At 46.7% G+C, this 15,890-nt stretch overlaps 30 non-coding genes and 2 pseudogenes across 30 annotated transcripts; all 32 read right to left on the reverse strand.

Moving 5' to 3' along the window:
* Nucleotides 1-520: 520 nt before the first annotated feature.
* LOC124852781 lies at nucleotides 521-707 on the reverse strand. Its single transcript, XR_007033204.1, has one exon. It is a non-coding gene; the product is annotated as a U2 spliceosomal RNA (small nuclear RNA).
* A 176-nt stretch (nucleotides 708-883) lies between these two features.
* On the reverse strand, nucleotides 884-992 carry LOC124853850. Its single transcript, XR_007034183.1, has one exon. It is a non-coding gene; the product is annotated as a U5 spliceosomal RNA (small nuclear RNA).
* A 497-nt stretch (nucleotides 993-1,489) lies between these two features.
* Nucleotides 1,490-1,679, reverse strand: LOC124854361. The gene has a single exon (XR_007034605.1). It is a non-coding gene; the product is annotated as a U2 spliceosomal RNA (small nuclear RNA).
* A 177-nt stretch (nucleotides 1,680-1,856) lies between these two features.
* LOC124853420 lies at nucleotides 1,857-1,968 on the reverse strand. Its single transcript, XR_007033763.1, has one exon. It is a non-coding gene; the product is annotated as a U5 spliceosomal RNA (small nuclear RNA).
* A 498-nt stretch (nucleotides 1,969-2,466) lies between these two features.
* On the reverse strand, nucleotides 2,467-2,658 carry LOC124853030. The gene has a single exon (XR_007033437.1). It is a non-coding gene; the product is annotated as a U2 spliceosomal RNA (small nuclear RNA).
* A 176-nt stretch (nucleotides 2,659-2,834) lies between these two features.
* On the reverse strand, nucleotides 2,835-2,944 carry LOC124853679. The gene has a single exon (XR_007034018.1). It is a non-coding gene; the product is annotated as a U5 spliceosomal RNA (small nuclear RNA).
* Nucleotides 2,945-3,441: 497 nt separating this feature from the next.
* On the reverse strand, nucleotides 3,442-3,630 carry LOC124854320. The gene has a single exon (XR_007034564.1). It is a non-coding gene; the product is annotated as a U2 spliceosomal RNA (small nuclear RNA).
* A 176-nt stretch (nucleotides 3,631-3,806) lies between these two features.
* LOC124853655 lies at nucleotides 3,807-3,916 on the reverse strand. Its single transcript, XR_007033995.1, has one exon. It is a non-coding gene; the product is annotated as a U5 spliceosomal RNA (small nuclear RNA).
* A 506-nt stretch (nucleotides 3,917-4,422) lies between these two features.
* Nucleotides 4,423-4,610, reverse strand: LOC124852836. Its single transcript, XR_007033257.1, has one exon. It is a non-coding gene; the product is annotated as a U2 spliceosomal RNA (small nuclear RNA).
* A 174-nt stretch (nucleotides 4,611-4,784) lies between these two features.
* LOC124853779 lies at nucleotides 4,785-4,895 on the reverse strand. Its single transcript, XR_007034118.1, has one exon. It is a non-coding gene; the product is annotated as a U5 spliceosomal RNA (small nuclear RNA).
* A 497-nt stretch (nucleotides 4,896-5,392) lies between these two features.
* Nucleotides 5,393-5,580, reverse strand: LOC124854396. The gene has a single exon (XR_007034640.1). It is a non-coding gene; the product is annotated as a U2 spliceosomal RNA (small nuclear RNA).
* Nucleotides 5,581-5,753: 173 nt separating this feature from the next.
* LOC124853896 lies at nucleotides 5,754-5,863 on the reverse strand. Its single transcript, XR_007034220.1, has one exon. It is a non-coding gene; the product is annotated as a U5 spliceosomal RNA (small nuclear RNA).
* Nucleotides 5,864-6,368: 505 nt separating this feature from the next.
* On the reverse strand, nucleotides 6,369-6,554 carry LOC124852785. The gene has a single exon (XR_007033208.1). It is a non-coding gene; the product is annotated as a U2 spliceosomal RNA (small nuclear RNA).
* Nucleotides 6,555-6,726: 172 nt separating this feature from the next.
* On the reverse strand, nucleotides 6,727-6,837 carry LOC124853626. The gene has a single exon (XR_007033966.1). It is a non-coding gene; the product is annotated as a U5 spliceosomal RNA (small nuclear RNA).
* A 499-nt stretch (nucleotides 6,838-7,336) lies between these two features.
* On the reverse strand, nucleotides 7,337-7,522 carry LOC124852657. Its single transcript, XR_007033080.1, has one exon. It is a non-coding gene; the product is annotated as a U2 spliceosomal RNA (small nuclear RNA).
* A 175-nt stretch (nucleotides 7,523-7,697) lies between these two features.
* LOC124853518 lies at nucleotides 7,698-7,808 on the reverse strand. The gene has a single exon (XR_007033860.1). It is a non-coding gene; the product is annotated as a U5 spliceosomal RNA (small nuclear RNA).
* Nucleotides 7,809-8,292: 484 nt separating this feature from the next.
* Nucleotides 8,293-8,481, reverse strand: LOC124854400. The gene has a single exon (XR_007034644.1). It is a non-coding gene; the product is annotated as a U2 spliceosomal RNA (small nuclear RNA).
* Nucleotides 8,482-8,656: 175 nt separating this feature from the next.
* Nucleotides 8,657-8,764, reverse strand: LOC124854002 (annotated as a pseudogene).
* A 492-nt stretch (nucleotides 8,765-9,256) lies between these two features.
* Nucleotides 9,257-9,443, reverse strand: LOC124852945. The gene has a single exon (XR_007033361.1). It is a non-coding gene; the product is annotated as a U2 spliceosomal RNA (small nuclear RNA).
* A 176-nt stretch (nucleotides 9,444-9,619) lies between these two features.
* LOC124853772 lies at nucleotides 9,620-9,729 on the reverse strand. Its single transcript, XR_007034111.1, has one exon. It is a non-coding gene; the product is annotated as a U5 spliceosomal RNA (small nuclear RNA).
* A 499-nt stretch (nucleotides 9,730-10,228) lies between these two features.
* On the reverse strand, nucleotides 10,229-10,417 carry LOC124852862. Its single transcript, XR_007033283.1, has one exon. It is a non-coding gene; the product is annotated as a U2 spliceosomal RNA (small nuclear RNA).
* Nucleotides 10,418-10,588: 171 nt separating this feature from the next.
* On the reverse strand, nucleotides 10,589-10,699 carry LOC124853647. The gene has a single exon (XR_007033987.1). It is a non-coding gene; the product is annotated as a U5 spliceosomal RNA (small nuclear RNA).
* A 492-nt stretch (nucleotides 10,700-11,191) lies between these two features.
* Nucleotides 11,192-11,384, reverse strand: LOC124853542. The gene has a single exon (XR_007033884.1). It is a non-coding gene; the product is annotated as a U2 spliceosomal RNA (small nuclear RNA).
* Nucleotides 11,385-11,558: 174 nt separating this feature from the next.
* On the reverse strand, nucleotides 11,559-11,667 carry LOC124853904. Its single transcript, XR_007034228.1, has one exon. It is a non-coding gene; the product is annotated as a U5 spliceosomal RNA (small nuclear RNA).
* A 497-nt stretch (nucleotides 11,668-12,164) lies between these two features.
* Nucleotides 12,165-12,349, reverse strand: LOC124852733. Its single transcript, XR_007033156.1, has one exon. It is a non-coding gene; the product is annotated as a U2 spliceosomal RNA (small nuclear RNA).
* A 176-nt stretch (nucleotides 12,350-12,525) lies between these two features.
* Nucleotides 12,526-12,634, reverse strand: LOC124854064. The gene has a single exon (XR_007034324.1). It is a non-coding gene; the product is annotated as a U5 spliceosomal RNA (small nuclear RNA).
* A 494-nt stretch (nucleotides 12,635-13,128) lies between these two features.
* LOC124852742 lies at nucleotides 13,129-13,315 on the reverse strand. The gene has a single exon (XR_007033165.1). It is a non-coding gene; the product is annotated as a U2 spliceosomal RNA (small nuclear RNA).
* Nucleotides 13,316-13,483: 168 nt separating this feature from the next.
* LOC124853824 lies at nucleotides 13,484-13,592 on the reverse strand. Its single transcript, XR_007034161.1, has one exon. It is a non-coding gene; the product is annotated as a U5 spliceosomal RNA (small nuclear RNA).
* A 496-nt stretch (nucleotides 13,593-14,088) lies between these two features.
* Nucleotides 14,089-14,277, reverse strand: LOC124852845. Its single transcript, XR_007033266.1, has one exon. It is a non-coding gene; the product is annotated as a U2 spliceosomal RNA (small nuclear RNA).
* A 175-nt stretch (nucleotides 14,278-14,452) lies between these two features.
* Nucleotides 14,453-14,559, reverse strand: LOC124854012 (annotated as a pseudogene).
* Nucleotides 14,560-15,054: 495 nt separating this feature from the next.
* Nucleotides 15,055-15,241, reverse strand: LOC124852767. Its single transcript, XR_007033189.1, has one exon. It is a non-coding gene; the product is annotated as a U2 spliceosomal RNA (small nuclear RNA).
* A 174-nt stretch (nucleotides 15,242-15,415) lies between these two features.
* On the reverse strand, nucleotides 15,416-15,526 carry LOC124853637. The gene has a single exon (XR_007033977.1). It is a non-coding gene; the product is annotated as a U5 spliceosomal RNA (small nuclear RNA).
* Nucleotides 15,527-15,890: the final 364 nt, after the last annotated feature.

Consider the following 15,890-nt stretch of genomic DNA (forward strand, 5'->3'; position numbering starts at 1 on the left):
GTTATGAAGAGAAACCAGAGTCAGCATGCCCCTCTGTTGGAGAGCAGCAGAGGAGCCTCTCGGTCTGAGTCACCACCTTCACGGTAGGCCTCTCTTTGCTTTCCATGTCAGATCCCAGTATGCAACATTCCCAACCCGCCCCCATCTGCCAACCAAAATTATACACGTCTTTATTACCTCCTGCCCTGACTACTGTGATTGGCTTTTAAGCCTGCCTAAGCAATACATCCCTAAACCACTTACATTCGCTCCAAAATGCTGACTCTGGTTTCTCATCAAGTCTCCCAGAAGGTCTTGAGTGAAAGCAAGTTTCCATTCTTGACAAACGCTTCTAACTCAATTTGGAATCCAGTTCAAGCTCATTGTGACCCGTGCATGGTCACGTCACAAAGCAGTGAGCCATCAGAGCGGTTTCACACACTTGTGTGCCAGGCCGTTACCTCACTTTCATTGAGCCAGTGTAGAATTCACTTTTGATACGCGACAATTGTTTGAGTGTTTGGTTTTCTACAAGGTAAGAACAGAGTGCACCGTTCCCAGCGCACTGCAATGCTAGGTCGATGCGTGGAGAGAAAGGAGCAAGCTCCAAATTTCTGCCCCTCATGCCAAAAATCTGCTAATATGTAGTCCTCATATAGAGGACATATCAGATATTAAACTGATAAGAACAGATACTACACTTGATCTTAGCCAAAGGCCGGAGCGATAAGCCCCAAGTGTTGGATGTCACGCAAGCTCTTGGCACAAATCTCACTTGTTGTGGTACCCGTTCGTAGGTGTGCATAACAATGGCTGCTGCTTATCACCTCCGCCCAAGCTCTCCTTTGTGGCGCTTGATTTCAGGCCTAGACAGCTCTTTGACTTTTCACAATTTCATAAGGCTCAGCCATACAGCAAAGCCTGCCAAAATATATTCAACTCATGTTTGTTCCTCTCCACGGAAGTCTTTAGTAAAAGCGAAAGACATGCGTTATGAAGAGAAACCAGAGTCAGCATGGCCCTCTGTTGGAGAGCAGCAGAGGAGCCTCTCGGTCACAGTCACCACCTTCACGGTAGGCCTCTCTTTGCTTTCCATGTCAGATCCCAGTATGCAACATTCCCAACCCGCCCCCATCTGCCAACCAAAATGATACACGTCTTTATTACCTCCTGCCCTGACTACTGTGATTGGCTTTTAAGCCTGCCTAAGCAATACATCCCTGAACCACTTACATTCGCTCCAAATGCTTACTCTGGTTTCTCACCAAGTCTCCCAGAAGGTCTTGAGTGAAAGCAAGTTTCCATTCTTGACAAACGCTTCTAACTCAATTTGGAATCCAGTTCAAGCTCATTGTGACCCGTGCATGGTCACGTCACTAAGCAGTGAGCCATCAGAGTGGTTTCACACACTTGTGTGTCCAGGCCGTTACCTCACTTTCATTGAGCCAGTGTAGAATTCACTTTTGATACGCGACAATTGTTTGAGTGTTTGGTTTTCTACAAGGTAAGAACAGAGTGCACCGTTCCCAGCGGCACTGCAATGCTAGGTCGATGCGTGGAGAGAAAGAGCAAGCTCCAAATTTCTGCCCCTCATGCCAAAATCTGCTTAATATGTAGTCCTCATATAGAGGACATATCAGATATTAAACTGATAAGAACAGATACTACACTTGATCTTAGCCAAAGGCCGAGAGCGATAAGCCCCAAGTGTTGGATGTCACGCCATAGCTCTTGGCACAAATCTCCTTGTTGTGGTACCCCGTTCGTAGAGTGTGCATAACAATGGCTGCTGCTTATCACCTCCGCCCAAGCTCTCCTTTGTGGCGCTTGATTTCTGACCTAGACAGCTCTTTGACTTTTCACAATTTCATAAGGCTCAGCCATACAGCAAAGCCTGCCAAAAATATATTCAACTCATGTTTGTTCCTCTCCACGGAAGTCTTTAGTAAAGGCGAAAGACTTGTGCGTTATGAAGAGAAACCAGAGTCAGCATGGCCCTCTGTTGGAGAGCAGCAGAGGAGCCTCTCGGTCTGATCACCACCTTCACGGTAGGCCTCTCTTTGCTTTCCGCATGTCAGATCCCAGTATGCAACATTCCCAACCCGCCCCATCTGCCAACCAAAATTATACACGTCTTTATTACCTCCTGCCTGACTACTGTGATTGTCTTTTAAGCCTGCCTAAGCAATACATCCCTGAACCACTTACATTCGCTCCAAAATGCTGACTCTGGTTTCTCACCAAGTCTCCCAGAAGGTCTTGAGTGAAAGCAAGTTTCCATTCTTGACAAACGCTTCTAACTCAATTTGGAATCCAGTTCAAGCTCATTGTGACCCCGTGCATGGTCACGTCACTAAGCAGTGAGCCATCAGAGGCGGTTTCACACTTGTGTGTGCCAGGCCGTTACCTCAGTTTCATTGAGCCAGTGTAGAATTCACTTTTGATACGCGACAATTGTTTGAGTGTTTGGTTTTCTACAAGGTAAGAACAGAGTGCACCGTTCCCAGCGGCACTGCAATGCTAGGTCGATGCGTGGAGAGAAAGGAGCAAGCTCCAAATTTCTGCCCCTCATGCCAAAAATCTGCTTAATATGTAGTCCTCATATAGAGGACATATCAGATATTAAACTGATAAGAACAGATACTACACTTGATCTTAGCCAAAAGGCCGAGAAGCGATAAGCCCCAAGTGTTGGATGTCACGCCAAGCTCTTGGCACAAATCTCACTTGTTGTGGTACCCGTTCGTAGGTGTGCATAACAATGGCTGCTGCTTATCACCTCGCCCAAGCTCTCCTTTGTGGCGCTTGATTTCTGACCTAGACAGCTCTTTGACTTTTCACAATTTCATAAGGCTCAGCCATACAGCAAAGCCTGCCAAAAATATATTCAACTCATGTTTGTTCCTCTCCCGGAAGTCTTTAGTAAAGCGAAAGACTTGTGCGTTATGAAGAGAAACCAGAGTCAGCATGGCCCTCTGTTGGAGAGCAGCAGAGGAGCCTCTCGGTCACAGTCACCACCTTCACGGTAGGCCTCTCTTTGCTTTCCGCATGTCAGATCCCAGTATGCAACATTCCCAACCCGCCCCATCTGCCAACCAAAATTATACCGTCTTTATTACCTCCTGCCCTGACTACTGTGATTGGCTTTTAAGCCTGCCTAAGCAATACATCCTGAACCACTTACATTCGCTCCAAAATGCTGACTCTGGTTTCTCACCAAGTCTCCCAGAAGGTCTTGAGTGAAAGCAAGTTTCCATTCTTGACAAACGCTTCTAACTCAATTTGGAATCCAGTTCAAGCTCATTGTGACCCCTGCATGGTCACGTCACTAAAAGTGAGCCATCAGAGCGGTTTCACACACTTGTGTGTGCCAGGCCGTTACCTCAGTTTCATTGAGCCAGTGTAGAATTCACTTTTGATACGCGACAATTGTTTGAGTGTTTGGTTTTCTACAAGGTAAGAACAGAGTGCACCGTTCCCAGCGGCACTGCAATGCTAGGTCGATGCGTGGAGAGAAAGGAGCAAGCTCAAATTTCTGCCCCTCATGCCAAAAATCTGCTAATATGTAGTCCTCATATAGAGGACATATCAGATATTAAACTGATAAGAACAGATACTACACTTGATCTTAGCCAAAGGCCGAGAAGCGATAAGCCCCAAGTGTTGGATGTCCACGCCAAGCTCTTGGCACAAATCTCACTTGTTGTGGTACCCGTTCGTAGGTGTGCATAACAATGGCTGCTGCTTATCACCTCGCCCAAGCTCTCTTGGTGGCGCTTGATTTCTGACCTAGACAGCTCTTTGACTTTTCACAATTTCATAAGGCTCAGCCATACAGCAAAGCCTGCCAAAAATATATTCAACTCATGTTTGTTCCTCTCCACGGAAGTCTTTAGTAAAGGCGAAAGACTTGCGTTATGAAGAGAAACCAGAGTCAGCATGGCCCTCTGTTGGAGAGCAGCAGAGGAGCCTCTCGGTCTGAGTCACCACCTTCACGGTAGGCCTCTCTTTGCTTTCCGCATGTCAGATCCCAGTATGCAACATTCCCAACCCGCCCCCATCTGCCAACCAAATTATACACGTCTTTATTACCTCCTGCCCTGACTACTGTGATTGGCTTTTAAGCCTGCCTAAGCAATACATCCCTGAACCACTTACATTCGCTCCAAAATGCTGACTCTGGTTTCTCACCAAGTCTCCCAGAAGGTCTTGAGTGAAAGCAAGTTTCCATTCTTGACAAACGCTTCTAACTCAATTTGGAATCCAGTTCAAGCTCATTGTGACCCCGTGCATGGTCACGTCACAAAGCAGTGAGCCATCAGAGCGGTTTCACACACTTGTGTGTGCCAGGCCGTTACCTAGTTTCACTTTGATTGAGCCAGTGTAGAATTCACTTTTTGTTAGCGACAATTGTTTGAGTGTTTGGTTTTCTACAAGGTAAGAACAGAGTGCACCGTTCCAGCGGCACTGCAATGCTAGGTCGATGCGTGGAGAGAAAGGAGCAAGCTCCAAATTTCTGCCCCTCATGCCAAAAATCTGCTAATATGTAGTCCTCATATAGAGGACATATCAGATATTAAACTGATAAGAACAGATACTACACTTGATCTTAGCCAAAAGGCGAGCGATAAGCCCCAAGTGTTGGATGTCCCGCCAAGCTCTTGGCACAAATCTCACTTGTTGTGGTACCCGTTCGTAGGTGTGCATAACAATGGCTGCTGCTTATCACCTCCGCCCAAGCTCTCCTTTGTGGCGCAGTTTCCTGACCTAGACAGCTCTTTGACTTTTCACAATTTCATAAGGCTCAGCCATACAGCAAAGCCTGCCAAAAATATATTCAACTCATGTTTGTTCCTCTCCACGGAAGTCTTTAGTAAAGGCGAAAGACTTGGCGTTATGAAGAGAAACCAGGGTCAGCATGGCCCTCTGTTGGAGAGCAGCAGAGGAGCCTCTCGGTCTGATCACCACCTTCACGGTAGGCCTCTCTTTGCTTTCCGCATGTCAGATCCCAGTATGCAACATTCCCAACCCGCCCCCATCTGCCACCAACAATTATACACGTCTTTATTACCTCCTGCCCTGACTACTGTGATTGGCTTTTAAGCCTGCCTAAGCAATACATCCCTGAACCACTTACATTCGCTCCAAAATGCTGACTCTGGTTTCTCACCAAGTCTCCCAGAAGGTCTTGAGTGAAAGCAAGTTTCCATTCTTGACAAACGCTTCTAACTCAATTTGGAATCCAGTTCAAGCTCATTGTGACCCGTGCATGGTCACGTCACTAAGCAGTGAGCCATCAGAGCGGTTTCACACACTTGTGTGCCAGGCCGTTACCTCAGTTTCATTGAGCCAGTGTAGAATTCACTTTTGATACGCGACAATTGTTTGAGTGTTTGGTTTTCTACAAGGTAGAACAGAGTGCACCGTTCCCAGCGGCACTGCAATGCTAGGTCGATGCGTGGAGAGAAAGGAGCAAGCTCAAATTTCTGCCCCTCATGCCAAAAATCTGCTTAATATGTAGTCCTCATATAGAGGACATATCAGATATTAAACTGATAAGAACAGATACTACACTTGATCTTAGCCAAAGGCCGAAGCGATAAGCCCCAAGTGTTGGATGTCCACGTCAAGCTCTTGGCACAAATCTCACTTGTTGGTACCCCGTTCGTAGGTGTGCATAACAATGGCTGCTGCTTATCACCTCCGCCCAAGCTCTCCTTTGTGGCGCTTGATTTCTGACCTAGACAGCTCTTTGACTTTTCACAATTTCATAAGGCTCAGCCATACAGCAAGCCTCCAAAATATATTCAACTCATGTTTGTTCCTCTCACGGAAGTCTTTAGTAAAGGCGAAAGACTTGTGCGTTATGAAGAAACCAGAGTCAGCATGGCCCTCTGTTGGAGAGCAGCAGAGGAGCCTCTCGGTCAGATCACCACCTTCACGGTAGGCCTCTCTTTGCTTTCCGACATGTCAGATCCCAGTATGCAACATTTTCCCAGCCGCCCATCCGCCAACCAAAATTATACCCGTCTTTATTACCTCCTGCCCTGACTACTGTGATTGGCTTTTAAGCCTGCCTAAGCAATACATCCCTGAACCACTTACATTCGCTCCAAAATGCTGACTCTGGTTTCTCACCAAGTCTCCCAGAAGGTCTTGAGTGAAAGCAAGTTTCCATTCTTGACAAACGCTTCTAACTCAATTTGGAATCCAGTTCAAGCTCATTGTGACCCCGTGCATGGTCACGTCACTAAGCAGTAGTGAGCCATCAGAGCGGTTTCACACACTTGTGTGTGCCAGGCCGATTACCTCAGTTTCATTGAGCCAGTGTAGAATTCACTTTTGATACGCGACAATTGTTTGAGTGTTTGGTTTTCTACAAGGTAAGAACAGAGTGCACCGTTCCCAGCGGCACTGCAATGCTAGGTCGATGCGTGGAGAGAGAGCAAGCTCCAAATTTCTGCCCCTCATGCCAAAAATCTGCTTAATATGTAGTCCTCATATAGAGGACATATCAGATATTAAACTGATAAGAACAGATACTACACTTGATCTTAGCCAAAGGCCGACGATAAGCCCCAAGTGTTGGATGTCACGCCAAGCTCTTGGCACAAATCTCACTTGTTGTGGTACCCGTTCGTAGGTGTGCATAACAATGGCTGTCTTATCACCTCCCCCAAGCTCTCCTTTGTGGCGCTTGATTTCTGACCTAGACAGCTCTTTGACTTTTCACAATTTCATAAGGCTCAGCCATACAGCAAAGCCTGCCAAAATATATTCAACTCATGTTTGTTCCTCTCCACGAAAGTCTTTAGTAAAGGCGAAAGACTTGTGCGTTATGAAGAGAAACCAGAGTCAGCATGGCCCTCTGTTGGAGAGCAGCAGAGGAGCCTCTCGGTCCTGATCACCACCTTCACGGTAGGCCTCTCTTGCTTTCCATGTCAGATCCCAGTATGCAACATTCCCAACCCGCCCCCATCTGCCAACCAAAATTATACACGTCTTTATTACCTCCTGCCCTGACTACTGTGATTGGCTTTTAAGCCTGCCTAAGCAATACATCCCTGAACCACTTACATTCGCTCCAAAATGCTGACTCTGGTTTCTCACCAAGTCTCCCAGAAGGTCTTGAGTGAAAGCAAGTTTCCATTCTTGACAAACGCTTCTAACTCAATTTGGAATCCAGTTCAAGCTCATTGTGACCCCGTGCATGGTCACGTCACTAACAGTGAGCCATCAGAGCGGTTTCACACACTTGTGTGTGCCAGGCCGTTACCTCATTCTTTCATTGAGCCAGTGTAGAATTCACTTTTGATCGCGACAATTGTTTGAGTGTTTGGTTTTCTACAAGGTAAGAACAGAGTGCACCGTTCCCAGCGGCACTGCAATGCTAGGTCGATGCGTGAAGAGAACCAAGCTCAAATTTCTGCCCCTCATGCCAAAAATCTGCTTAATATGTAGTCCTCATATAGAGGACATATCAGATATTAAACTGATAAGAACAGATACTACACTTGATCTTAGCCAAAGGCCGAGAAGCGATAAGCCCCAAGTGTTGGATGTCCATCAAGCTCTTGGCACAAATCTCACTTGTTGTGGTACCCCGTTCGTAGGTGTGCATAACAATGGCTGCTGCTTATCACCTCTTCAAGCTCTCCTTTGTGGCGCTTGATTTCTGACCTAGACAGCTCTTTGACTTTTCACAATTTCATAAGGCTCAGCCATACAGCAAAGCCTGCCAAAATATATTCAACTCATGTTTGTTCCTCTCCACGGAAGTCTTTAGTAAAGGCGAAAGACTTGTGCGTTATGAAGAGAAACCAGAGTCAGCATGGCCCTCTGTTGAAGGCAGCAGAGGAGCCTCTCGGTCTGAGTCACCACCTTCACGGTAGGCCTCTCTTTGCTTTCCATGTCAGATCCCAGTATGCAACATTCCCAACCCGCCCCCATCTGCCAACCAAATTATACACGTCTTTATTACCTCCTGCCTGACTGCTGTGATTGGCTTTTAAGCCTGCCTAAGCAATACATCCCTGAACCACTTACATTCGCTCCAAAATGCTGACTCTGGTTTCTCACCAAGTCTCCCAGAAGGTCTTGAGTGAAGCAAGTTTCCTCTTGACAAACGCTTCTAACTCAATTTGGAATCCATTCAGCTCATTGTGTTTACGTGCATAGTCACGTCACTAAGCAGTGAGCCATCAGGCGGTTTCACACTGTGTGTGCCAGGCCGTTACCTCAGTTTCATTGAGCCAGAATTCACTTTTGATTGCGACGACAATTGTTTGAGTGTTTGGTTTCTACAAGGTAAGAACAGAGTGCACCGTTCCCAGCGGCACTGCAATGCTAGGTCGATGCGTGGAGAGAAAGAGCAAGCTCAAATTTCTGCCCCTCATGCCAAAAATCTGCTTAATATGTAGTCCTCATATAGAGGACATATCAGATATTAAACTGATAAGAACAGATACTACACTTGATCTTAGCCAAAGGCCGAGGCGATAAGCCCCAAGTGTTGGATGTCCACGCCAAGCTCTTGGCACAAATCTCACTTGTTGTGGTACCCGTTCGTAGGTGTGCATAACAATGGCTGCTGCTTATCACCTCCGCCCAAGCTCTCCTTTGTGGCGCTTGATTTCTGGACCTAGACAGCTCTTTGACTTTTCAATTTCATAAGGCTCAGCCATACAGCAAAGCCTGCCAAAAATATATTCAACTCATGTTTGTTCCTCTCCACGGAAGTCTTTAGTAAAAGCGAAAGATGTGCGTTATGAAGAAACCAGAGTCAGCATGGCCCTCTGTTGGAGAGCAGCAGAGGAGCCTCTCGGTCACAGTCACCACCTTCACGGTAGGCCTCTCTTTGCTTTCCATGTCAGATCCCAGTATGCAACATTCCCAACCGCCCCCATCTGCCAACCAAAATTATACACGTCTTTATTACCTCCTGCCCTGACTACTGTGATTGGCTTTTAAGCCTGCCTAAGCAATACATCCCTGAACCACTTACATTCGCTCCAAAATGCTGACTCTGGTTTCTCACCAGTCTCCCAGAAGGTCTTGGTGAAAGCAAGTTTCCATTCTTGACAATACTACCTAACTCAATTTGGAATCCAGTTCAAGCTCATTTGTGACCCGTGCATGGTCACGTCACTAACCAGTGAGCCATCAGGGCGGTTTCACACTCTTGTGTGCCAGGCCGTTACCTCAGTTTCATTGAGCCAGTGTAAATTCACTTTTGATACGCGACAATTGTTTGAGTGTTTGGTTTTCTAAGGTAAGAACAGAGTGCACCGTTCCCAGCGGCACTGCAATGCTAGGTCGATGCGTGGAGAGAGCAAGCTCCAAATTTCTGCCCCTCATGCCCAAAAATCTGCTGAATATGTAGTCCTCATATAGAGGACATATCAGATATTAAACTGATAAGAACAGATACTACACTTGATCTTAGCCAAAAGCGAAGGCGATAAGCCCCAAGTGTTGGATGTCCACGCCAAGCTCTTGGCACAAATCTCACTTGTTGTGGTACCCCGTTCGTAGGTGTGCATAACAATGGCTGCTGCTTATCACCTCCGCCCAAGCTCTCCTTTGTGGCGCTTGTTTCTGACCTAGACAGCTCTTTGACTTTTCACAATTTCATAAAGCTCAGCCATACAGCAAAGCCTGCCAAAATATATTCAACTCATGTTTGTTCCTCTCCACGGAAGTCTTTAGTAAAGGCGAAAGACTTGTGCGTTATGAAGAAAACCAGAGTCAGCATGGCCCTCTGTTGGAGAGCAGCAGAGGAGCCTCTCGGTCAATCACCACCTTCCAGGTGGGCCTCTCTTTGCTTTCCATGTCAGATCCCAGTATGCAACATTCCCAACCCGCCCCCATCTGCCAGCCAAATTATACACGTCTTTATTACCTCCTGCCCTGACTACTGTGATTGGCTTTTAAGCCTGCCTAAGCAATACATCCCTGAACCACTTACATTCGCTCCAAAATGCTGACTCTGGTTTCTCTCTTACCAAGTCTCCCAGAAGGTCTTGAGTGAAAGCAAGTTTCCATTCTTGACAAACGCTTCTAACTCAATTTGGAATCCAGTTCAAGCTCATTGTGACCCGTGCATGGTCACGTCACTAAGCAGTGAGCCATCAGAGCGGTTTCACACACTTGTGTGTGCCAGGCCGTTACCTCAGTTTCATTGAGCCAGTGTAGAATTCACTTTTGATCGCGACAATTGTTTGAGTGTTTGGTTTTCTACAAGGTAAGAACAGAGTGCACCGTTCCCAGCGGCACTGCAATGCTAGGTCTCGTGCGTGGAGAGAAAGGAGCAAGCTCAAATTTCTGCCCCTCATGCCAAAAATCTGCTTAATATGTAGTCCTCATATGGAGGACATATCAGATATTAAACTGATAAGAACAGATACTACACTTGATCTTAGCCAAAAGGCGGCGATAAGCCCCAAGTGTTGGATGTCACGCCAAGCTCTTGGCACAAATCTCACTTGTTGGTTTTCGTTCGTAGGTGTGCATAACAATGGCTGCTGCTTATCACCTCGCCCAAGCTCTCCTTTGTGGCTTGATTTCCTGACCTAGACAGCTCTTTGACTTTTCACAATTTCATAAGGCTCAGCCATACAGCAAAGCCTGCCAAAAATATATTCAACTCATGTTTGTTCCTCTCCACGAAGTCTTTAGTAAAGGCGAAAGACTTGTGCGTTATGAAGAGAAACCAGAGTCAGCATGGCCCTCTGTTGGAGAGCAGCAGAGGAGCCTCTCGGTCTGATCACCACCTTCACGGTAGGCCTCTCTTTGCTTTCCATGTCAGATCCCAGTATGCAACATTCCCAACCCGCCCCATCTGCCACCAAAATTAACACGTCTTTATTACCTCCTGCCCTGACTACTGTGATTGGCTTTTAAGCCTGCCTAAGCAATACATCCTGAACCACTTACATTCGCTCCAAAATGCTGACTCTGGTTTCTCACCAAGTCTCCCAGAAGGTCTTGAGTGAAAGCAAGTTTCCATTCTTGACAAACGCTTCTAACTCAATTTGGAATCCAGTTCAAGCTCATTGTGACCCCGTGCATGGTCACGTCACTAAGCAGTGAGCCATCAGAGCGGTTTCACACACTTGTGTGCCAGGCCGTACCTCAGTTTCATTGAGCCAGTGTAGAATTCACTTTTGATACGCGACAATTGTTTGAGTGTTTGGTTTTCTACAAGGTAAGAACAGAGTGCACCGTTCCCAGCGGCACTGCAATGCTAGGTCGATGCGTGGAGAGAAAGGAGCAAGCTCCAAATTTCTGCCCCTCATGCCAAAAATCTGCTTAATATGTAGTCCTCATATAGAGGACATATCAGATATTAAACTGATAAGAACAGATACTACACTTGATCTTAGCCAAAAAGGCCGAGAAGCGATAAGCCCCAAGTGTTGGATGTCCACCCAAGCTCTTGGCACAAATCTCCTTGTTGTGGTACCCCGTTCGTAGGTGTGCATAACAATGGCTGCTGTATCACCTCGCCCAAGCTCTCCTTTGTGGCGCTTGATTTCTGACCTAGACAGCTCTTTGACTTTTCACAATTTCATAAGGCTCAGCCATACAGCAAAGCCTGCCAAAAATATATTCAACTCATGTTTGTTCCTCTCCGGAAGTCTTTAGTAAAGGCGAAAGACTTGTGCGTTATGAAGAAAACCAGAGTCAGCATGGCCCTCTGTTGGAGAGCAGCAGAGGAGCCTCTCGGTCTGATCACCACCTTCACGGTAGGCCTCTCTTTGCTTTCCGCTGTCAGATCCCAGTATGCAACATTCCCAACCCGCCCCCATCTGCCAACCAAAATTATACACGTCTTTGTTACCTCCTGCCCTGACTACTGTGATTGGCTTTTAGCCTGCCTAAGCAATACATCCCTGAACCACTTACATTCGCTCCAAATGCTGACTCTGGTTTCTCACCAAGTCTCCCAGAAGGTCTTGAGTGAAAGCAAGTTTCCATTCTTGACAAACGACTTCTAACTCAATTTGGAATCCAGTTCAAGCTCATTGTGACCCGTGCATGGTCACGTCACTAAGCAGTGAGCCATCAGAGCGGTTTCACACACTTGTGTGTGCCAGGCATTCCTCACTTTCATTGAGCCCAGTGTAGAATTCACTTTTGATACGCGACAATTGTTTGAGTGTTTGGTTTTCTACAAGGTAAGAACAGAGTGCACCGTTCCCAGCGGCACTGCAATGCTAGGTCGATGCGTGGAGAAAGGAGCAAGCTCAAATTTCTGCCCCTCATGCCAAAAATCTGCTTAATATGTAGTCCTCATATAGAGGACATATCAGATATTAAACTGATAAGAACAGATACTACACTTGATCTTAGCCAAAGGCCGAGCGATAAGCCCCAAGTGTTGGATGTCATGCCAAGCTCTTGGCACAAATCTCACTTGTTGTGGTACCCCGTTAGGTGTGCATAACAATGGCTGCTGCTTATCACCTCCGCCCAAGCTCTCCTTTGTGCGCGCTTGATTTCTGACCTAGACAGCTCTTTGACTTTTCACAATTTCATAAGGCTCAGCCATACAGCAAAGCCTGCCAAAAATATATTCAACTCATGTTTGTTCCTCTCCAGAGTCTTTAGTAAAGGCAGAAAGACTTGTGCGTTATGAAGGAAACCAGAGTCAGCATGGCCCTCTGTTGGAGAGCAGCAGAGGAGCCTCTCGGTCTGATCACCACCTTCACGGTGAGCCTCTCTTTGCTTTCCATGTCAGATCCCAGTATGCAACATTCCCAACCCGCCCCCATCTGCCAGCAAAATTATACACGTCTTTATTACCTCCTGCCCTGACTACTGTGATTGGCTTTTAAGCCTGCCTAAGCAATACATCCCTGAACCACTTACATTCGCTCCAAAATGCTGACTCTGGTTTCTCACCAAGTCTCCCAGGAGGTCTTGAGTGAAAGCAAGTTTCCATTCTTGACAAACGCTTCTAACTCAATTTGGAATCCAGTTCAAGCTCATTGTGACCCGTGCATGGTCACGTCACAGCAGTGAGCCATCAGAGCGGTTTCACACACTTGTGTGTGCCAGGCCGTTACCTCAGTTTCATTGAGCCAGTGTAGAATTCACTTTTGATACGCGACAATTGTTTGAGTGTTTGGTTTTCTACAAGGTAAGAACAGGTGCACCGTTCCCAGCGGCACTGCAATGCTAGGTCGATGCGTGGAGAGAAAGGAGCAAGCTCAAATTTCTGCCCCTCATGCCAAAATCTGTAATATGTAGTCCTCATATAGAGGACATATCAGATATTAAACTGATAAGAACAGATACTACACTTGATCTTAGCCAAAGGCCGAGAAGCCCCAAGTGTTGGATGTCCGCCAAGCTCTTGGCACAAATCTCACTTGTTGTGGTACCCGTTCGAGGTGTGCATAACAATGGCTGCTGCTTATCACCTCCGCCTAAGCTCTCCTTTGTGTCGCTTGATTTCTGACCTAGACAGCTCTTTGACTTTTCACAATTTCATAAGGCTCAGCCATACAGCAAAGCCTGCCAAAATATATTCAACTCATGTTTGTTCCTCTCCACGGAAGTCTTTAGTAAAAGCGAAAGACTTGTGCGTTATGAAGAAACCAGAGTCAGCATGGCCCTCTGTTGGAGGCAGCAGAGGAGCCTCTCGGTCACAGTCACCACCTTCACGGTAGGCCTCTCTTTGCTTTCCATGTCAGATCCCAGTATGCAACATTCCCAACCCGCCCCATCTGCCAACCAAAATTATACACGTCTTTATTACCTCCTGCCCTGACTACTGTGATTGGCTTTTAAGCCTGCCTAAGCAATACATCCCTGAACCACTTACATTCGCTCCAAAATGCTGACTCTGGTTTCTCACAAGTCTCCCAGAAGGTCTTGAGTGAAAGCAAGTTTCCATTCTTGACAAGCGCTTCTAACTCAATTTGGAATCCAGTTCAAGCTCATTGTGACCCGTGCATGGTCACGTCACTAAGCAGTGAGCCATCAGAGCGGTTTCCACCACTTGTGTGTGCCAGGCCGTTACCTCACTTTCATTGAGCCAGTGTAGAATTCACTTTTGATACGCGACAATTGTTTGAGTGTTTGGTTTTCTACAAGGTAAGAACAGAGTGCACCGTTCCCAGCGGCACTGCAATGCTAGGTCTAGTCGTGGAGAGAAAGGAGCAAGCTCAAATTTCTGCCCCTCATGCCAAAAATCTGCTTAATATGTAGTCCTCATATAGAGGACATATCAGATATTAAACTGATAAGAACAGATACTACACTTGATCTTAGCCAAAAGGCCGGCGATAAGCCCCAAGTGTTGGATGTCACGCCAAGCTCTTGGCACAAATCTCACTTGTTGTGGTACCCGTTCGTAGGTGTGCATAACAATGGCTGCTGCTTATCACCTCCGCCCAAGCTCTCCTTTGTGGCGCTTGATTTCTGACCTAGACAGCTCTTTGACTTTTCACAATTTCATAAGGCTCAGCCCTACAGCAAAGCCTGCCAAAAATATATTCAACTCATGTTTGTTCCTCTCCACGAGTCTTTGGTAAGGCGAAAGACTTGTGCGTTATGAAGAAACCAGAGTCAGCATGGCCCTCTGTTGGAGGCAGCAGAGGAGCCTCTCGTGCAGTCACCACCTTCACGGTAGGCCTCTCTTTGCTTTCCCATGTCAGATCCCAGTATGCAACATTCCCAACCCGCCCCCATCTGCCAACCAAAATTATACACGTCTTTATTACCTCCTGCCCTGACTACTGTGATTGGCTTTTAAGCCTGCCTAAGCAATACATCCTGAACCACTTACATTCGCTCCAAAATGCTGACTCTGGTTTCTCACCAAGTCTCCCAGAAGGTCTTGAGTGAAAGCAAGTTTCCATTCTTGACAAACGCTTCTAACTCAATTTGGAATCAGTTCAAGCTCATTGTGACCCCGTGCATGGTCACGTCACAAAGCAGTGAGCCATCAGAGGCGGTTTCACACACTTGTGTGTGCCAGGCCGTTACCTCCTTTCATTGAGCCAGTGTAGAATTCACTTTTGATCCGTGACAATTGTTTGAGTGTTTGGTTTTCTACAAGGTAGAACAGAGTGCACCGTTCCCAGCGGCACTGCAATGCTAGGTCGATCATGGAGAGAAAGACAAGCTCCAAATTTCTGCCCTCATGCCAAAAATCTGCTTAATATGTAGTCCTCATATAGAGGACATATCAGATATTAAACTGATAAGAACAGATACTACACTTGATCTTAGCCAAAGGCCGAGAAGCGATAAGCCCCAAGTGTTGGATGTCCACGCCAAGCTCTTGGCACAAATCTCACTTGTTGTGGTACCCGTTCTAGGTGTGCATAACAATGGCTGCTGCTTATCACCTCCATGAGCTCTCCTTTGTGGCGCTTGATTTCTGACCTAGACAGCTCTTTGACTTTTGCAATTTCATAAGGCTCAGCCATACAGCAAAGCCTGCCAAAATATATTCAACTCATGTTTGTTCCTCTCCAAGGAAGTCTTTAGTAAAGGCGAAAGACTTGTGCGTTATGAAGAGAAACCAGAGTCAGCATGGCCCTCTGTTGGAGAGCAGCAGAGGAGCCTCTCGGTCTGATCACCACCTTCACGGTAGGCCTCTCTTTGCTTTCCGCATGTCAGATCCCAGTATGCAACATTCCCAACCCGCCCCCATCTGCCAACCAAAATTATACCGTCTTTATTACCTCCTGCCCTGACTTCTGTGATTGGCTTTTAAGCCTGCCTAAGCAATACATCCCTGAACCACTTACATTCGCTCCAAAATGCTGACTCTGGTTTCTCACCAAGTCTCCCAGAAGGTCTTGAGTGAAACAAGTTTCCATTCTTGACAAACCTTCTAACTCAATTTGGAATCCAGTTCAAGCTCATTGTGACCCCGTGCATGGTCACGTCAC

Source organism: Hippoglossus stenolepis, chromosome 10, assembly GCF_022539355.2.
Source record: "Hippoglossus stenolepis isolate QCI-W04-F060 chromosome 10, HSTE1.2, whole genome shotgun sequence".
In the NCBI taxonomy this organism is placed as follows: domain Eukaryota; kingdom Metazoa; phylum Chordata; class Actinopteri; order Pleuronectiformes; family Pleuronectidae; genus Hippoglossus; species Hippoglossus stenolepis.